At 46.6% G+C, this 19,477-nt stretch overlaps 1 protein-coding gene across 24 annotated transcripts in view; it reads right to left on the bottom strand.

Moving 5' to 3' along the window:
- Positions 1-19,477, bottom strand: part of ANKRD11 (ankyrin repeat domain containing 11) — a 213,756-nt gene that overhangs the window by 122,853 nt on the left and 71,426 nt on the right. For 19 of the 24 annotated variants that reach the window (XM_023637514.2, XM_023637521.2, XM_023637517.2 and 16 more), the window contains exon 2: positions 10,127-10,210. The exons of 3 other annotated variants lie outside the window; for them this stretch is intronic. The gene's annotated coding sequence lies outside the window, so the exon portion shown is untranslated. Of the gene's footprint in view, positions 1-8,898; positions 9,090-10,126; positions 10,211-19,477 lie in introns of those variants that run through there. 2 more of the 24 variants (XM_070263186.1, XM_070263178.1) reach the window with 2 other exon arrangements.

The raw sequence follows: 19,477 nt of genomic DNA on the forward strand, positions 1-19,477 counted from the left end.
GGCAGGGGCACATGTCTCCCAACACCCCTTATGTGGGGAGAGGAGACCCAAGGACAAACCACCCAACATGTTCCTGGACTTGCAGGCAGTGCTGGAAAAGAAGTAGAAGTTCCCACCGCCAAGAAGGACACGAGGAGTAAAGGCACCACCATGCGCCATGGAAACAGGACAGCTGAGGAGAGGAAGACAGACGCACCCCTGGCACCTAGGTTCTTGGGGAGACAGAAAACAGACAAGGAGTGCACAGGGGCAGAAGAGCAGATGTGGAGTTCACTAGAGGTAGCATCTGCCTGGAAAACAGAGTGGGACAAAGAATTCTTTAAAGACGACAGGCCTAACTGTCTGCCCTGACCTGACCAGTGCAACCACCAAACACAACCGAGGACACAGGACAAAGCCATGCACTCCACTGGGTGTGCTACATCCAAGACATGGGTGCCCTCCAAGAGACAGAGGGAGAGACGGCTGAGGAATGTAGAAAGAGAAGAGGCGGGGTCCTTGGAAACAAGTGGGTGACACATCAGGCCATGAAAATGGCAGCCTAGAGAGAAGGTGAGAATGAAAATAAAGAGCCCAGAGGGAACCCCGAGAAACGTCAACATGTAAGCAAAGGACCAGAGAGAGTGGACAGGAAAGATGACCAGGAGACAATGTAGTCACAGAGGCTGAAAGAAGGAGTAAGAAGGACGCTCAGGAAGCCCAGACTGCAATGAGCTTCTCCTGCTGGCCACTGCCCCAACCCCAAGGGCAAAGGTACCCACCTCACCAGGATCAGAGCAACTAGACAGCACATACAGAACAAAGAAATTAACTCTTTGTCTATACAACAAAACTCTCCCTCCCATTTAACTTTAAAAAAAAAAAAAGGCCAGACTGATCAATTACCAGGTCAAGAACAAGAGTAGCCGTACCAGCATGTGGGAGCCATGGTTACAGATACAAGTTGTGGTGCTGCTCCCTCTAAAGCTGCTCAGGACAGAGACAGCAGGGACCCACTGGCACGAATGGGACAGGAAAGAGGCTATGGCCACAGCTGGCCGAACTCCGAGGATGCTGTACTAGTTCAGAAGTCCTGGGGCCAGCCCGGTGGTGTAGTAGTTAAGTTCCCACACTTTGCTTCGGCGGCCCAGGGTTCACAGGTTTGGATCCTGGGCACGGACCTAGCGCTGTGGCATCCTACATGAAGTAGAGGAAAAGTGACACAGATGTTAGCTCAGCAACAATCTTCCTCAAGCAAAAAGAGGAAGATTGGCAAGAGATGTTAGCTCAGGGCTAATCTTGCTCACAAAAGAAAAAAAAAGTCCTGGGTGTGCACAGTCAGGAACCCAGTGCCAAGTGAGCTACCAGGTGGTAAACCTCACACCAGCATCTCTCTCTTGAGAATACCCTTCAAGCGAGGCAGGACTTCACCAAGGTTCTCTTGGGGCAACAGAGGCTCAGGTATGGCGTTCCCCAGGCATGGACTGCATCAGGTAAATGAAAGAAACCACTGCCCGTAGCAAGCCTTTCAAGTTTACTTAAGTCTCAGGCTACCATCTAAGCAGAGACAAGGAAAAAAGCATGGAACAGTCCACTGTGTTGGTAAGCGGCCTAACCGGGCAGAAGAGGCCAGGATCAGCAGCTAAGCCCCTGGACCACAGAGAGGGAAAAGGATGCCACAACAAGGCCTTCAGAAAATGGGCTTCGCCGCAAACCCAAGAGCAGTTGACCCAGGCTTTGTTTATTTTACATCCTGGCCTTGCTCTGAGCCTGGAACGAGTTAAGCACAGTCCATCTGCCAGGAGCAAAGCACGGTGTACCCAGAGATGAAACTGCGACATCACCATGCCAGCACACACTCAGACCCAGAGATGAGCACATGGGCCTGCAGCATGACCGTGCTTCAGTGTGAAGAGGGTCCCAGGGATAGCACGGCTAGAGAAAACCCACACAGCAGAACCTTTCATATCACTTCCCACAGCCCGCCCTTCCACCTGCTTCTCTTCCATCTCTCCTGAAGCCTAACGCTAGCCACTACCTGAGCATGCCGTCTACTCCGCCATCCACCCTCTGAAGAGAAACCTAGAACAGCCGTCCCCAGGGGAAGAACGCCAGGGTAATGGCCTGTGGGGCACAGTGAGGCACCAGGTGACTTACAGAGCAGAGCCACAAACACAAAGAAAAGGGATTTAAAAAAGATGTGAGGTTTTAGCTTAAGTAGGTTAGATGACCTTACATACTTGATTATAGCTTTTCCTTTAATAAAGCTCAAAACAGGGCCTGCCCACAGTGTAGCAGTTAAGTTTGAGCACTTTACTTTGGCGGCCTGGGGTTCACAAGCTCAGATCCCAGGCACAGACCTACACACTACTCACCAAGCCAATCGGTGGCAGAGTCCCATATACAAAATAGAGGAAGACTAGCATAGATGTTAGCTCAGTGACAATCTTCCTCAGGCAAAAAGAGAAAAATTGGCAACAGATGTTAGCTGAGGGCTAATCTTCCTCAGCAAAAAAAAAAAAAAAAAAAAAAACACTCAAAACAGGGTTTCTCCAGCTGTATCATCCCAGTCGCGGTTGCAACCTTTGTCTGCCCCTCACCTGTCTATCTCCATGGGACTCAGGCCCAAAGACTGTCTCTGAGATCCTAGTGTTAGACCCGTCACCAGGCTACACTAAAGCCCCAATTCCACAGCTCCAGCACCCAATTCACAAATAAACAACTCTGTTACAGACCTACCTATAAACCCGGGAGTGGGGTCCCACTCTGTCTCCACTTTTTCTCCATCTGCTGCAGCCAGTGTTCCTATAGACCCTCCATAAGTCACTACTCTGCCCACAGGCAGTACAAAAACACATAGGGATGGAAGGCATGGGGGAGAGGTGAGCTACACAGTAAACTTTTCAAAAGAAAAGGAAAATTGATTTTTATGCTAATAGAAGTTTTAATTATAACACTGAGGCTTAAAATATGGTATTACCATGCCAAAATACCTTAGGATTCTGTAGTTCCTTTAATAAAATCCGGTCACATCTAAATTGGCCTTTTAGCTCAAGTCTCAATTTCAACCTAACTTTATAACATTGTTTGTTATTGTGTCACACAGCAGAATTTAACATAAAAACAGGCACATGGTAGAACCCACTCAGGTGGATACTGTCATCTGGGCATCACGTGACATTTTCGTGAAGCCATCTGTCTCTAAAGGCAGCATCTGGTCAGGCACTGGGATGCAATGTTTAGAACTCTGGTTCCCACTAACAAAAAATAAACAAGAGGGGACAGCCCCATGGCCGCGTGCTCCGCTTTGGTGGCCCAGGGTTTCGCCAGTTCGAGTCCTGGGCACAGACGTGGCGCTGCTCATCGGGCCATGCTGAGGCGGCATCCCACATGCCACAAATAGAAGGACTCACAATTAAAATAAACACAACTATGTACCAGGGGGCTTTGGGGAAAAAAGGAAAAATAAAAAATAAATAAACAAATAAATAAAACAAACAAGAATAAATTTTAAACAAAGGCTGACCACATCCAGGAGATAGACAAAATGGAGAGAGGAGAAGACTCACAGAAGGTGGTGGTGGGAGCACATGATCTAGGCCTACACACCACACACAAGACGCCCTGTCCAGCAAGGGCCACCACCAGCCGAGCATCTGCTCCCAGAGACCAGGCACCAAGGGAAAGCACTGCCCTCAACTCTTCATTCTGGTTCTGCCCTTCTGTCCTCCGAAAACACCCAGGATGCAAACAGTGGCTCCCACCTTCATATGCTAACACTGTCATATGTGGACACGGCCTCAGGATTTATTTTTTCCAATAAACAAGACATCCATTAACAAACGGTCAACAAAGTCCAAAGCTTTAAAAGAAAAGTGTCACTTGATTTCCAAAGAACTCTTTCTCATTTCTCTTACATCTTTACCTCTTTTCCTATCCCTGCCCAGGCAGAGTGCCCTCTGAGCCCATAGGAGCTTCAAACCAGGCCCCAGGCAGGGACTCTGAGCTTCAACAGAAGCGGGGAGGGGGGACAGGGGTATGAAAGAAAACACAGAGTGGTCAGTAGTGAGAAGAAAATGTGTGTGTGTGCACGTGCATGTGTGTTTCTAAGTAGAGGTTTACATACTGGGTCACACTGTGAGCAAAGACCTGGCAGCTCCCACTGCCAAAGTCAACATGTCCCGGCTGCCTAGCCTCCACACTTGTTTCCTTAGAGTGAAATGCAGAGGAAGAGGGGTAGTTGCCTGGCCCCAGGCTCAGGACTCCATCTGGTGCTGCAGCCACCGCTGTGCACAAGTCCGGGGCCACACCACACAGACTCTGCAGCTCCCAGCCTCTGGCTCTTGCTGGAACAATCATGGGCCCAGGGACTGGGCTACTGTTCTGCTCTGCTTCCCTTTCAAACTTGCGCCCCTGGCAGCACTCAGCTCCATGTTTTGTATCCCTCATACAGCTGGGGGGACCTCAGTGGCAAGTAAGAGATGGTACAGACTTACTCAGCTGGAGCAAACACTGCACTCTCGCATTCAGAAGAGTGCACACTTGGAACCCCACCACCACTGTTTTTTGACACTAAGAATATCCCAAATCCCTTCTCCCAATAGGCAATACAAACAGCAATCATGATACCTATTCTAGAGTGGAGAAGAGACTAGAATTCTCATAGGCCCATCATGAATGTGCCTCCCCAACTCTGTCCAGCCAGTCCCCAGACACAGCCGCACCGGCACACAGCTCTCCATTTCCTTCCTCTAGCCTTCTTCTTCCTCCCAACGAGATGGGTGGGCTGCAAAAGCAACTTGCTGTAGCAAACAGTTTTGAGCTGTGCAGAGCCCTCACCCTGCGTTACATTCGGTAAGGCACAGTAGGAAGGGAAGATGGTACTTTGTGTTGTTCCAGCAGTAAAGTTCAGCTCAGTTTTAACAGAACTTAAGGAGCATCTACTCCAAGCCAGATACAAGCAAATCTCTTCACCCTCAAATATAAAACATGGAGGAAATCTCTTTAGCCAGCCTTAAGATTTGACGGTATTAAAAAATAACATTGGCTCCATGGGAATCCCTATAGTTAGTAATGGGAGGAAAACAATAGCAATATTACAGCTAACAAAATGAGGTATTACAAACAGCCTACGAACCCTTCTCCAGGCCAAGCAGATGGCATGCCCTCCTTCCCAGTGCAGCTGAGCAGTGCGGCTAAGGTCCTGTTCAGAACAGCCCAGAGTCCTGTTCCAGCTAGAAAGCTCCAGAGGGAAAGAACAGAGTCCAACAGCCAGAACTCAGAGCACCTGCGCAGCCACTGCCGGGGCAGGGGTCATCTTCCCCTCCCTGTTCTGACGTGCCTGCTTCCCAAACCTTCTCCCCAGACACAGGGCTCTCCCAGCAATTCCAGAGGACCGAAGTTCTACTGATCAACCAGACCTGTGGTGAGAAGAGGGAGAGCTTCTGGGGAAAAGTTAATGCAACGGCCACTTGTTACAGTAACAAAAAAACACGCATTTAATGAAATCTAATTAAGCGACATCTAACATTCTGTACTTTATATGTAGCTTAAGGGAGCCTAGCCAAAGAATATTACCCAGTACCTCAAAATTACAATAAAAATTTACTATACTGAAAAATTTGGTAAACTGTATCAGTGTAATTAGTTATGCATATTTCTTTGATAATGAAGCAAGGTGTGCTTTATCATCTATTTTTAAATCCTAACAAAACTTCTTTGTTAAAAAGGCAAATGAAATCAACATTAGGGTCTACAAGTTCCTGACGACCTGCAAATCCAACCCAGCCGGCTGTGTGTCCAAGGGCCACGGCAGCCACAGTGTGAGGCAGAAGCCACAGGAGCTCTGGTGTGGTGACCATATACTGCATCTAACGGCCAGCTAGTCCTCGGAGTGCTGGCAGGGTGAGGAAGAAGGGTCACTAGCACCAGACAAGCGGGTGCAAAAGCATCTGCGTAGGGAGAGTTGCTCTTATCGGCTTCAATATGAGATGTCAAAACATTCTGTCAGCAGGGGCACCAAGGACAGGACCCCTCCTCTGCTTCCTGCCCTCTTCAACCCTGCTGTTCAGGCAGCCCCCCGTGTTACCAGCATGTGAACAGCAGGGAGAGGGGAACTTAGTTCTGTTGCTAACAAGACTTCCAGTCCCCTGTGCCCTTGGTGAGGCAGGGCCGAGTGTCAGTGGTGCGCACCTCCATGGCAAGCATGCTGGACACTGGGAGACTATGCACATCACTCTTCCGCGTGCCTTATACACTCAACATTTCAGCAACTCAAAAAGTCAACACTTTTCTGTTTCAAATAGAGGTGTCCAATTAAAAATATAAACTATTAAACCTAAGCCTCCCTTCACACAAACAATACTGCCTTTATTATTATACCATGACACTTTCAGAAACCATTTTGTTTTTGGAAACATAATCTAACAGCCCCGATTCACAGTAAGCGTGAGTCTAACATGCATGTGCCGCCTCGGGGTCAGCGCTGGAAAACAATGCTCAGCAGCAGCCCAGCCTCACTCCCTCCTTCCCTAAACCTGGTGAAAGGTGTGCCAGCAAGAGCCATTTCAATCTCATCACTTCTCTGAAAAGGGGGTTTGGCCCTTCTGCTTTACCAAGAAAGATGTCAACGAAGTGAGAATTATACCAGCTGTGAACACAAAGTAGAGTTTTATGCTAGAGAAAGGTTAAAGAAAAAAAAACCCTATATCTAATTATTTTAAAGCTATATTTTCATGGAGCTTTATTTCCATGAACAGTGTCACTTAATCTCTAAAGAAATCTTTAAGATGGATATCACCCTTAGCACTTCAGAGGGGAGGAACTGAGGCTCACAGGATTGAAGACATGGGCCCAGGGTCACAGAACTAGCACCAGTGAGTCCAGCACACACAGGCTGTCACAGACCCCTGTAACCACAGCCACACCTGGCATATCGCAGGGCACAACCAGTCCAGAGTTCATCCAAACTGGGCCCCAAATGACACCCAGATGGGTACAGAAGCACAGCAGTAAACACTAAACAAGTTTTAACAAGCCCACTTTTGTCACAAAGAGTGACCATAAATCTGATCTAAGTGGCTCATAATCCACCTTCGACGGTCAAAATAAGAATTAAAAACAGGGGCCGGCTCCGTGGCTGAGTGGTTAAGTTCGCACGCTCCGCTGCAGTGGCCCAGGGTTTGGATCCTGGGCGCAGACATGGCACCGCTCATCAGGCCACGTTGAGGCGGCGTCCCACATCCCACAACTAGAAGGACCTGCAACTAAGATATACAACTATGTACGGGGGGGGTTTGGGGAGATAAAGCAGAAAAAAAAAAGATTGGCAACAATTGTTAGCCCAGGTGCCAATTTAAAAAAAAAAAAAAAGAATTAAAAATAATAATATGAATAACAATGGAAAATTATTAAAGGGCCTACAAAATTACTCTATTTTTAAAATTCTACTTTTGATGTCAGGATAGGTCTGGGAGGGTAAACCTCAGCCAGCCACTCACACGGCTATGGCCTGTGGCCCCTGTTCACACATTCAGGCCACTGACCGAGAGGGAGGGTCTCCCTATTGGGCAGTTGCAATAACACCTCACGTTAATAAGAACTTCTATCTTTATTCAATCCAAACACTGTAGATTTTTTTAAAGACTATTATAGTCTTTATTTTTTTGGTATGCTTTTTGGTGAGGAAGATTGGCCCTGAGCTAACATCTGTTGCCAATATTCCTCTTTTTTCCCCTCCCCAAAGACCCAGTACCTAGTTGTATATTCTAGTTGTAGATCCTTCTAGTTCTTCCATGTGGGACGCCACCACAATGTGGCTTGATGAGTGGTGTGTCAGTCCACACCCAGGATCCGAACCTGCAAACACAGGCCACCAAAGCGGAGCACACAAATTTAACCACTCAGCCTCAGGGCCAGCCCCTATCATCAATATTAACTGAATACTTATGGTTCACAAAAAGTGATAAATGGCATTAGGCACCTTGGGTTATTACTGTGGTACGGTCAAAAAAGCCAATCCTTCATATATGAGGAAACCTTCTAAATATTAACACATCTATTCCTCTCAATCCACCAGACCAAATGGGCCAACCCAAGAATCTATCAGCAAAGAACTGCTGATAACTGGTTTTCTTTTATTCAGAAATCATTAAATATTTACTAAGAATACTTACCCAACTTAAGCAGCTTTTTGCTTTTCCTTGTTATAAATTAAGACCAATATTACAGGTCTAAACACAGGCAGAGCTCAGCATCCTCATGGGGGGTCTAGCTCTCCCTCTGACTCCACCCCATCCTCCTCTCCTGGACTCTGTTTCTCAATGGCTGCCCCACTGCCTAGACAATCACACAGAATCTACGTGCACATCCTGGGAAACCACCATGAGTGCTCTCGAGTGCTACAAACCCCACCATCAACTCCACCTGATCACTCACATCCCCAAGTGGCCGGGCAGGCTACTTCCTAACTGCTAACCATCCTGCAGGTTAACAGAAGACAATCCCAGGCCTACGGTCAGAGACATCTAAGATTTCTTTTCCAGCAAACCTTATCCCTATTTCCAAGGAAATACTTCAGTCAATTGAAAGAGACCATGTGGGTGCATCTCAAAATGGCCTGATTCAGGGATGGCTGAGATAAAGGATGTCTTAGGGGCCGGCCCAGTGGCCCAGCAGTTAAGTGCACATGTTCTGCTTTGGCAGCCCGGGGTTTGCTGGTTCGGATCCCAGGTGGGGACATGGCACCGCTTGGCAAGCCATGCTGTGGTAGGCGTCCCACATATAAAGTAGAGGAGGATGGGCACGGGTGTGAACTCAGGGCCAGTCTTCCTCAGCAAAAAGAGGACTGGCATCAGATGTTAGCTCAGGGCCAATCTTCCCCAAAAAAACGATGGGTTATATTAGCTTAAGAACACTCACCAAGAAAGTAGCATGAGGGGGCCAGCCCCATGGCCGAGTGGTTAAGTTCACGCGCTCCACTTTGGTGGCCCAGGGTTTCACCGGTTCAGCTCCTGGGCGCGGACATGGCACTGCTTGTCAGGCCACGCTGAGGCGGTGTCCCACATGCCACAACTAGAAGGACCGAGAACTAAAAACTATACAACTATGTACTGGGAGGATTTGGGGAGAAAAAGCAGGAAAAAAAAGATTGGCAACAGATGTTAGCTGGTAGTAGTTAACTAACAGTTAGTTGCCAATCTTTACAAAAAAGAAAAAAGAAAGTAGCACAAAAGGTTTCTTTTGTGCCTGCTAGGAACTACAACACAGAATACATAATACACTTTTGGACTATTTCTTTTGAAACACTAGTACCTGGTCAAGGTACGAAAAACTAAAATGAGTCATGAGTTTTCTTTCCAATTGTTATCAATCCATATGTCAGACAAAACAAACCCTCTGCCAATGTGCTACATCTCCCAAGGGAAGACCTCATCCTAGAGCACAGATGCTCAGTTAGACGGGAGACGAGTGTCTCTAAGGAAGCAGCCGCCCCTCCTCTCAAAAACTCTGCCAGGAACTCCCAGAAGGAGTTAAGGAGTTAGGGAAACCTAGCACAAGATCCCATTCCTTACCCACCCACCATACACGCTGGCCTCAAACTTCTAGGAATACCACAAGGAGCAACCAAGGCTCCCCAGCAGGTACTCGCTGCCCAGACACCCGGGACACCAGACCAGAGTCAGGCATCCACTGCTTCCCCACGAGGAGCAGTGACAATTCTCAGACTAGAAAAGCTCTTCCTCGTGCAGAGTGTTAATGCAATACGCATAGAGCACAAAACAAACACGGCTAGTGAGTACACAGTCCTGGTGGTCTCCAGACTACTTGGGAGGGAGCAAATAAGACAAAGGAAGCTGAGAAGAAACAAACTTCCTTCCCAGGCCAGGCTCCCAACCTGTTTAACTGTTCCGCAGAATTCCTCTCACCAGGACACCAGGGACGCTGTTTATTAACCGCACACAGCTCACCACCACTACTCGGAAACCCTCCACTGAGTGCAATCCAGGACAAAACTCAGAACACTGAGTCAAAACTCTATCAAGCCCAAGAAAACCAACGTGGAGACTTAAGTATTTCTGTGTAGTCCTTTTTACAAACCACTGAGAAGAACACACACTGACGAGAGGCAGCGCAGTCAAATACTCACCGATTCCATAGCTGAAAGTCGGTGCTGATGAGGACTGTCTGGCAAACCCAGCAAAGCCGTGCTCAGAGCACTGCTGCCCGTGTCCTGAAACCAGAGAGCAGAGCGAACACATGTCAGTGGCCATTCCTACTTCAGTGCTTCTCATTTCTGTCTCTCTCCATTACGGACCAATATTTATCCCACCACTGCCTTCCTTCATTTCCCTTAACTCCACACAAGCAAAAAGACTTCATGACATTTGTTTGGCTGATCTGGGGTCATAAAAGGAGAGTAAAGGCCAGAGCTGGGCTCACAGCTGACGATTTGTTTGAATCCAAAAGAAATCTCTGTCCTCCATCACCTTTCCTGGGAAGCAGTGCCAGGAAGGCCAGGCTGAGGAGAGAACACTCGGGTAGGCTTGTCCTTCTTGAAGACACGGGGCTTCCAGACTAGGGCCCTCCCTGGAGGAGCCATTCATAGACTTTTCTCTGTACATGGAGTTTGACAGAAATCTCACAATTATTAAACTTTTGTCAAAGTTATGCACTTTGCATCCTCTCCAGACTTCCTGTCACACTCAGAATAAAATCTAAACTCTCCCTTTGGCTCACAAAGTCCCAATGGCCCACCTCTCTCGGCCTCCCACACTCACCTGTGCCCACCTACACCTCCACCTCCCCGCTGTGCGGCCTCCACCCGGAGAGCCCCACCTTAGCACCACCCACCCTCTCTCTTCCATTTTCAGTCTGTGCACCAGTCTCTCTCACAGGACATTCCTGGCCACCCTATATCTAGCCCGTCCTACTCACTCTCTCCCTCAATGTACTTAGGGATCCATTCTCAAAGACAAAGGATCATAACTCAGACCAAATATGGTTCCAGTGACTCCAGTTCAGCATCTTACCACATGAGTTTGAGTTCCTCACAACACAACTTAGGAGAAACAGGAAGACGAAGGCAAGCCCACCATGGCCTGCACACTTTGTAAATATGATGAAGAAATAGTGTCTGGGGGTGGCTGCATACAGAGGGGCCTCTTAGATAAGGCAAGCACACAGAGCCGGCGCTCACCGAACAGAGCAGTCCATTCAACAGGCTGCCTCCTTCCAACTCACTCCTGACAGAAGCCGGGCCACTCTGTGCAGCTGCCACCCACGGGTAAACAATCTCTTCACCCATTATTAAGCTACAACTATACATATCAATATAAGTGAATCTCAAAAAGCATAATAACGAATGAAAACAAAAGATCTCAGAAGAAGATACTGAATATATCTGTGTCTTTCAAAAGCACAGGAAACAATAAATTTTATTTACTACGTGTACAGTAAAACATCAATGAAAAGCAAACCACCATAAAATACAAAATTCAAACTAATGGTTCCTCCTGGTGGTGGGGGTAGGTGGATACTACTCAGGAAGAGCACCCAGAAGTTTCCGCGAGGGATATGGGTAAAGCAGGCTTAGCTGGAGCACAGGCATGGGAAGCCGGCTGCCATGTTTACACCATAACAACTGCACACCTCACACGCTGTCCTAGCTAGAGACTTCCAGAACCCCCACAGTGCCAGAGGCTGCGCACCCTGCACTCCTCTGCTGCCCCGGCAGGTTGTGGAGAGGAGAAAGTAGCACAGGCCACGCCCTGTGAAAGCCGGGCTAATCCCTGGTCCCTGAACTGTGCAACTGGCCACTCCTCCATTTTGTGATTAATGGAAATAATTTATTTTTGTCATTCACAACCAGGAATTTAAAAGTACAGAGACAACTAAGAACTTACTTCATTCACCAAATATTTTTACATCAAAATGTAGCAATTTCAACAATATGAGGGTAAACTCAAAGTCTACTATCAAAAAAAGAGCAAATGACACAATAAACAATCTTGCAAAATCACCGTAAAAAACTGATTTTATTTAGAAGCCTCTCAAACCTCCTATACACAATAAATCAAATAAATCAAGTAGCTACCGTAGCCTTGCCATACAAACACAATAAGAGTGCCAGTAAGAAAGTGAGAAATTATACCGCAGAACCATGAAGAAAATCAATGTAATAAAACTGTATAATCTCCCAGGAGAGCTGTGAGGTCTTCAAGAATAAAACAAACCAGTACTAATGAAAAAGAAAACAGCGCTCCCACCCTTTTCTCCATGCCCCGAGGTGAGCGGGGCGGGGGGGGCGGTCAGGGCAGGTTCTCAGGACTCGTAGGCACAGGAGTCCCAAGCTCTGTGCTCACAGTGGTTTCCTGGCCTGTGCTGACACATGTGTGTGTCCTGCAAAGATGGAGCAAGACTTTTCTCTCCTTATAATCTTGTACAGCCCCTTTCAAAGCCAACATTAACATCCGGGACTACCAAACACAAACGTGGAAAAGCAGCTTCCAATCACTACAACTTGGTTTTACTGAAAAGTAACAAGTAGGTCATTAAGCTTTCCCATGTTCCTATAAAAACAGTAATGGAACAATACAGAATTGTATTGTGTAATGAATGTCTGTAATAGGAAGACAGCAAATCATAACATCGACTAGCACAGATGTGAAGAAAATGTGAGGCCCTTCCAATCCAAGGTTTCTTCAACTCAGCACTGCTGACACTGGGGCCAGATCACTCTCTGTTCTCCCGAGCATTGAAGGGTGTGGAGTAGCAGCCCTGGCCTCCACCCACAGGACGCCAGTAGCACCCCCTGAGGTGTGACGACCACAATGTCTCCAGACACTGCCATAGTCACCTGAAGGGCAAAAGCATCTGGTAGAGAATTAGGCTCTAATTCAACTGCTACTTTATAAATAAGGAAACTGGGCCCAAATTTGGTAAAATGAGGTGGGAAAAAAATTTTTTTTTTAGTTGTCTGAGGTCAAGCAGGGAATGAAAACCAAGTTGGAAACAGAACCCAGGTCTTCTAAATCCTGGTCTGAAGGACTTTTCATTCTAAGGGAAAATACTTTAGTAACTGACTCAATTATTTCTGGAAGACAATACAAATTAAAAGCCTCTAAAATATTTATACCATATAACAGAGTAATCCAATTTCTGGGGAATACACATAGAAGAAATATTCTAAGATATGAAAAAAGCTTCACACAGCATACACGTTCACATCAGAACTATCACTATCCCAACTAGAATCAAGCTACAGTTTCAAACAGAAATGCACCAGACTATACTTTTTACTGTCAGCTTCTAGCTCAGGAGTTTCAAAGAGCATGTTCCCAGCCCAGAAATAAAGAGCTCAGGGCACAGAGTGCAGGCACAGACCATGGAGACATGAAAAAGTCAGTGTCTCATACAGCTGGCAGGCGACAAGTCAGAGGGGCAGGAATTCGATAGACAGACAACTGCCCACCCATGTCTGGGGGTGGGCGAGGCCACAATGGATGCACTGCCTCACCAAGAATCCATCAGAACCAAGAGGGAGAAGTTCCCACCAATGGGGCTAGCAATATGGACAAGTGCTGAGAAGTCTGACACATACAATCTGTGTAAGAAAAATGGCACCAAGGACTGGCCCAGTAGCATAGTGGTTAAGTTCATGCGCTCCGCTTCGGCAGCCCAGGGTTCACAGGTTCAGATCCCCGGTACGGACCTACACACCACTCATCAAGCCATGCTGTGGCAGTGTCCCACATGCAAAATAGAGGAGGACTGGCACAGATGTTAGCTCAGTGACAATCTTCCTCAAGCAAAAAGAGGAAGATTAGCAACAGACGTTGGCTCACAGCCAATCCTCCTCACCCCCCCAAAAAAAGAAAGAAAATGACGCAAATTTTTGAGAAAAATTAGGAGTCATCTTTAACACTAGTGGTGGTTATTTCTGAATGGTGGGGCAATGCAAGATTTTAAATTTATCTTTCTACTCTTTCATATCCCACCAATTCCTTTAATGAGCTGGGGGCCACTTTAGGGGCAGAGAAAAAACTTCATAAAAAAATTACCAAGAAATTTCATGATATTCATAATAAGCCATCTCATTTCTGCATGAAAATTTACACTGGAAAGCTGGCCTTCCTTTCTCTGCTACACAACGAGAGACAGTGTTGTTTTCACTCAGGTTCTCCGTGAAGAGCCACCAACGGCATGCACACTGACCTCAGCAAGACTCATAATCATGTAAGGACCCTAGATAGACTCTATTATTTTGGGGGGGGGGGGGGGGCTGTCCTAAATTACTAATGTTTTCACCACAGAGAGCCATCCTTTTCTCCTCTAAAGGAACTCCAAGTTTTGGAAGATTTCACTTATAGAACTATATTTAGTTAACCTCCATTTTTATTAATCAAAGACCTATAACTGCTAATCATACTTTCTGATCAGCAGTAGAGGAGCAATTTTTTTTTTTTTTTGAGGAAGATTAGCCCTAAGCTAACATCTGCTACCAATCCTCCTCTTTTTGCTGAGGAAGCCTGGCCCTGAGCTAACATCTGTGCCCACCTTCCTCTACTTTATACGTGGGATGCCTGCCACAGCATGGCTTGATAAGCGGTGCCATGTCCGCACCCAGGATCCGAACGGGCAAACCCCAGGCCACTGAAGCAGAACGTGCGAAGTTAACCGCTGTGCCACCGGGCCGGCCCCAGGAGCAATTTTTTTAAACCTATTTTGATGTACTTCCAATCAACACCAAAGAAACCATGGTATCTTTAGTTGGCCCACACACCAGTCTTTCAGATTAATAATTTTCCCTCTGGATTTAAAGTACTGAACACGGCTCAGGCCTCCTGATCTCCGTCCCTTCACCACCTTTCCAAATGCCCTAATTAGCCCAGGAATCCAAATTAGCAGCAGCCTGGTCTTCCTACAGAGGCCTCAGCCCACAGGTCTTAAAGCATTGTTAGCCACAGAACCGCTTTCTCAATCCCCCTCTTCTACAGCTCTCATCAGCAGAGGTTCACCACGCAAGGGGCTCATGCTCCTTGTATGAGCCTGACTGACTCCAGTGCCCCAGAAGCGGCACCCTGGATGACTACACTCCACGTACCCTCAGTGACAGAACCAGCACAAACGGCACCAGGGTTCTGTGTGGTGGCCACATCCCAAGAGCTGCAGGACTGTGTCCATTTCTGTCTTCTCCTCCCTCCTCCCCATGGAAAAGCGGCAGCGTATTCCTTCCGTGTGGGAGGCTCTGTGAGCAGAGGGGCAGGCACAGGGCTGGGTCTGAAGAGACCAGTACCAACTATGGCTTTCCTGATAAGTGCACATCTTCCTCAACTTATGTCTTGATAAACCCATCATGAGCTGAAAACATCCTAAGTCGAAAATGCATTTAATCCATCTAACCTACTGAAGATCACAACTTAGCCTAGCCTACCTTACACGTGCTCAGAACACCGACGTCAGCCTACAGTCGGGCAGAATCATCTAACATAAAGCCCATTTTATAGTAAAGTGTTGACTACCTCATGTAACTGATTGAATACTGTACTGAAAGGGAAAACACAGTGGTTGTGTGAGGACAGACGGTTGTAAATGTATCGGTTATTTACCCATGTGATCGCAGGGCTCTCTGCCACTGCCTGCAGCATATCAGCATCGCAAGAGAGGATCATAAGAGCATAGCGCAGGAAAAGATCAAAATTCAAAGTATGGTTTCTACTGAATGCGTATCGCTTTCACACCATCATAAAGTCGAAAAATCCTAAGTCGAACAGCCGTAAGTCGGAGACCGTCTGTAAATATTTCTTCAGTAAGTTCAAACTCATGCTCAGAGACAGCAAGAGATGTGTTTCAAGGTCTGCACACAGACAAGCTAGGTCCAGCAGCAACACCAACACTCACAGGAGAGCCCTCAGTGGCTCCCTGGTACTAGACTGAACTATTTGAGATCACCATCTTTGTAGGTCGAGAATGGTCCAATCACAGTCTCCACAAGAATGCTCATAGCAGTTTTATTCATAATTGCCAAAATCTGGAATCAGCCTCGATGTCCTTCAACAGGTGAATGGTTAAACAGACTGCTGTCTGTGTACACCATGACATGCACTCACCAACAAAAAGGAGCTACTGACACAGCAAGCCCTCGCATGGATCGCAAGGAATCATGCGGACCCAACAAAGCCAGTCCCAGAAGGTTACGTCTACCTGACTCCATTTATATGACATTCTCATAGGACAGTTTCAGAAATGGAGGACAGACTGGTGGTCGCCAGGGTTAGGGACAAGAGTGAGGAGATGAGGTAGAAGGGAGGTGGGTGTGGTGATAAACAGCAACAGGAGAGACCTGTGTGGTGACGGTGGATACAGGGACCTAAACATGTGATAAAAGTGCACACAGCACACAGTGCAAGTCAACTGGAGTGATCAGAGTAAGATTTGTAGACTCTATCAATGTCAACATCCTGGTTGAGATTTTATACTACAGTTCTGCAAAATGTTACTTTTGGAAAAACTGGACCAATTATAAAGGGATCTCTCTGTATTATTTCTTACAACTGTATGTGAACCTACAATGATCTCATTTTGTTCAAAAAAAAAAAGGTCTAATACTGGCAATGTCATATGGTTTGACCTAATATTAATTCATTTAATCCTCACAATTCCATAAGGTAGGTATCATTATTATCCCCACTTTACAGAGGAGAAAACTGACATGGGAAGGTGAGAAACTTAGCCAAGGTCCCACATTAATGGTGGGGCGAGGACTCACATTTGGGCTGGCTGGCCGCAGAGCACGCACACTCAGTCACTCTCTCTCTCAAAATTGGAAATGTAAAATACAAACGTGCGCGCTCTTCTCATTGCAGCTTTTAAAACATCCTTCAAACGGGACCCTAGAGGACTGAAGGAAGACAGTTTGAAGACCACGGATCTGTCTCACCGCATTTTAAAGTTCGCAGTCACAGAAAGATCTGACAGACTGAATTCTACCTGCCAACAAGCCAGGAAACATGCCCTCCCCTGACAGTGCCCAGAGTCCCACAGTCCCATGTCTCACTCTGCTGTGGAGTGGGCGCCACTGTCATCTCCAGTCGGGGCTGTTATCCTGCCCTTGACCAACATCCAGGGAAACAAGCTGGGGGGGGAGGGTTGCAATTATTTGTTTTTTGTTTTAGAATGGGTGCTCTTTGTTACTGTTTTTTTTTTTTTAAAGATTTTATTTTTTTCCTTTTTCTCCCCAAAGCCCCCCAGTACACAGTTGTATATTCTTAGTTGTGAGTCCTTCCAGTTGTGGCATGTGGGACACCGCTTCAGCGTGGTTTGATGAGCAGTGCCATGTCCGCGCACAGGATTCAACAGATGAAACACTGGGCCGCCTGCAGCGGAGCGCGCGAACTTAACCACTCGGCCACGGGGCCAGCCCCCCGTTACTGTTTTCTTTATTTGATTTAGAGTGAGAAAGAAGGCTCGAGGGAATAAATAAAGGCAACTAAGCAAACTTTAGAAATGAGGTGGGGTGGGAAAGAAGCTGGAAGGAGAACGGCCGCTCCTTACACAACTCCTTTCTTCAATCCAAATGTTCCTCTTTCGCTGCAGGACAAAACAAGCAAGAAACAGAAAACTAACGTTTCAAGACAATTCTCTTTATACCCCTTAACAGAAGAAAGTGTAAAGTGAACAGATGCAGAATGAGCACAGAGGGGTCCATTGAACACACCCTCCCCTTGCAGGAGGACTGTGCTGACAGTAATCCAACACCCTGCTGGTCGCCCAGGAAGCAGGAGAAGCCTGAGGCTCCAGTCCAAAGCAAACGGATCTCACGCTCATGCTAACAAATCCAGGGAAGTGACAGAAAATGAGTTTCTTAAAATAAATACATGCATAGCTATAAAGAAAGACAGAAGAGGCCAGCTCTTTAGACCAGAAACTGAGAAATTCCTGAAAATTGGGAGGATAAAAGTGTGAAATCAAACAAGAGAAAGTAACTGGGAGTAAGCTGTGAAAATAGGCCCCTGACATCCAGAGGGAGTGGACAACGCTGGACCGTGCAAACCAGGCTGTCCTGTCCCTGGCAGGAGTCACTCAGACTCCAGAAAACATTAATCAGTGCTGACTTTCACTCACGAAGTCCACAACTGTTAAATTCACAGGCTCCCTGACACAACCCCTGCCCTCCCCACCCCCCGGCCCAGTATAAGAAGCCCAACAAAGAAGAGTCGTTTACACATCATACAAGCTTGAAACCCTGATTAACAAAGACAAACAACTTTTCCAAGGGTCTAAGTCAGGAAACAGATTACCATTATCTCCAGCTGTTAGCAAACTCACAGAATTCCAAATCAGCATTACACTCTTACACTCTAAGGGCAAAACTCAAAAAAACATGACTGTGTTGTTACCTGGCCATCTCACCATTTTACGATCAGGGTCCTGGGCACTGGAAATACCCAAGATGACAGAAATCAGTGCTGTGGCTGTTTCACTTCACTAGTGTGCAGCTCTACAGAACAATCGCAGGTTTATTTGCAACCTCTCCCAACATTCATCTGTTTTATTTTTACAAAATGAATAACCCAAGGAGGATAGACTACAGGAGCTAGGTAGCAGCCTGTCTTCTGTTACACAGGAACTCAGGATCAGCACAGCTCCGTGAACACACTGTTCTCATCTACAAAAGTCTTGTCCACTAAACTCAGGGCAAGCACTCTCTATTCCCTCCCCTGGAAACCCACATAAGACGAACAGGACTTATCGGGACAGAGCTGAACAGACACAATCTACCAACCACATCAGGGCACAGACAGGGGACCAACACCTCCATCCATGTGACACAACTGAAGCTTGAACTAAACTGGGTTGTCCAACTAGAAAACCCACCTTAAAAAAGGAATGTAGGGACTGGCCTAGTGGCCAAGTGGTAAAGTTCGCGCACTCCACTTCAGTGGCCTGAGGCTTCCCCGGTTCGGATCCTGGGTGCAGACATGGCGCCACTCATCAAGCCATGCTGAGGTGGCATTCCACATAGCACAACCAGAAGGACCCACAACTAGAATATACAACTATGTACTGGGTGGCTTCAGGGAGGAGAAGAAGAATAAGGATAAAAAAAAAGAAGAAGAAGAAGAAGAAGATTGGCCATAGATGTTGGCTCAGGTGCCAATCTTTAAAAGGAAAAAAAAAGGAGTGTAAAAACCTTAAAGAATCTACAAAAAACTATCAGAGCTAATAAATGGGCACAGCACAGTTGCAGGACACAAGATCAATACACAAAACAATCAGTTGTTATTTCTATACAATCCGAAAAGGAAATTAAGAAAATAATGCCATTTATAACAGCATCAAAAAGAATAAAATAATTAGGAATAAATTTAACTGAAGAGGTGCAAGACTTATATACTAAAAACCACAAAACACAGCTGAAACAAAGTACAGAAGGCCTGAGTAAGGGGAGAACCCTGTGCTCATGGCCTGGAAGGTGTGATGTTGTTAAAATGGAATA

Source organism: Equus caballus, chromosome 3, assembly GCF_041296265.1.
Source record: "Equus caballus isolate H_3958 breed thoroughbred chromosome 3, TB-T2T, whole genome shotgun sequence".
NCBI classification, from domain to species: Eukaryota; Metazoa; Chordata; class Mammalia; order Perissodactyla; family Equidae; genus Equus; species Equus caballus.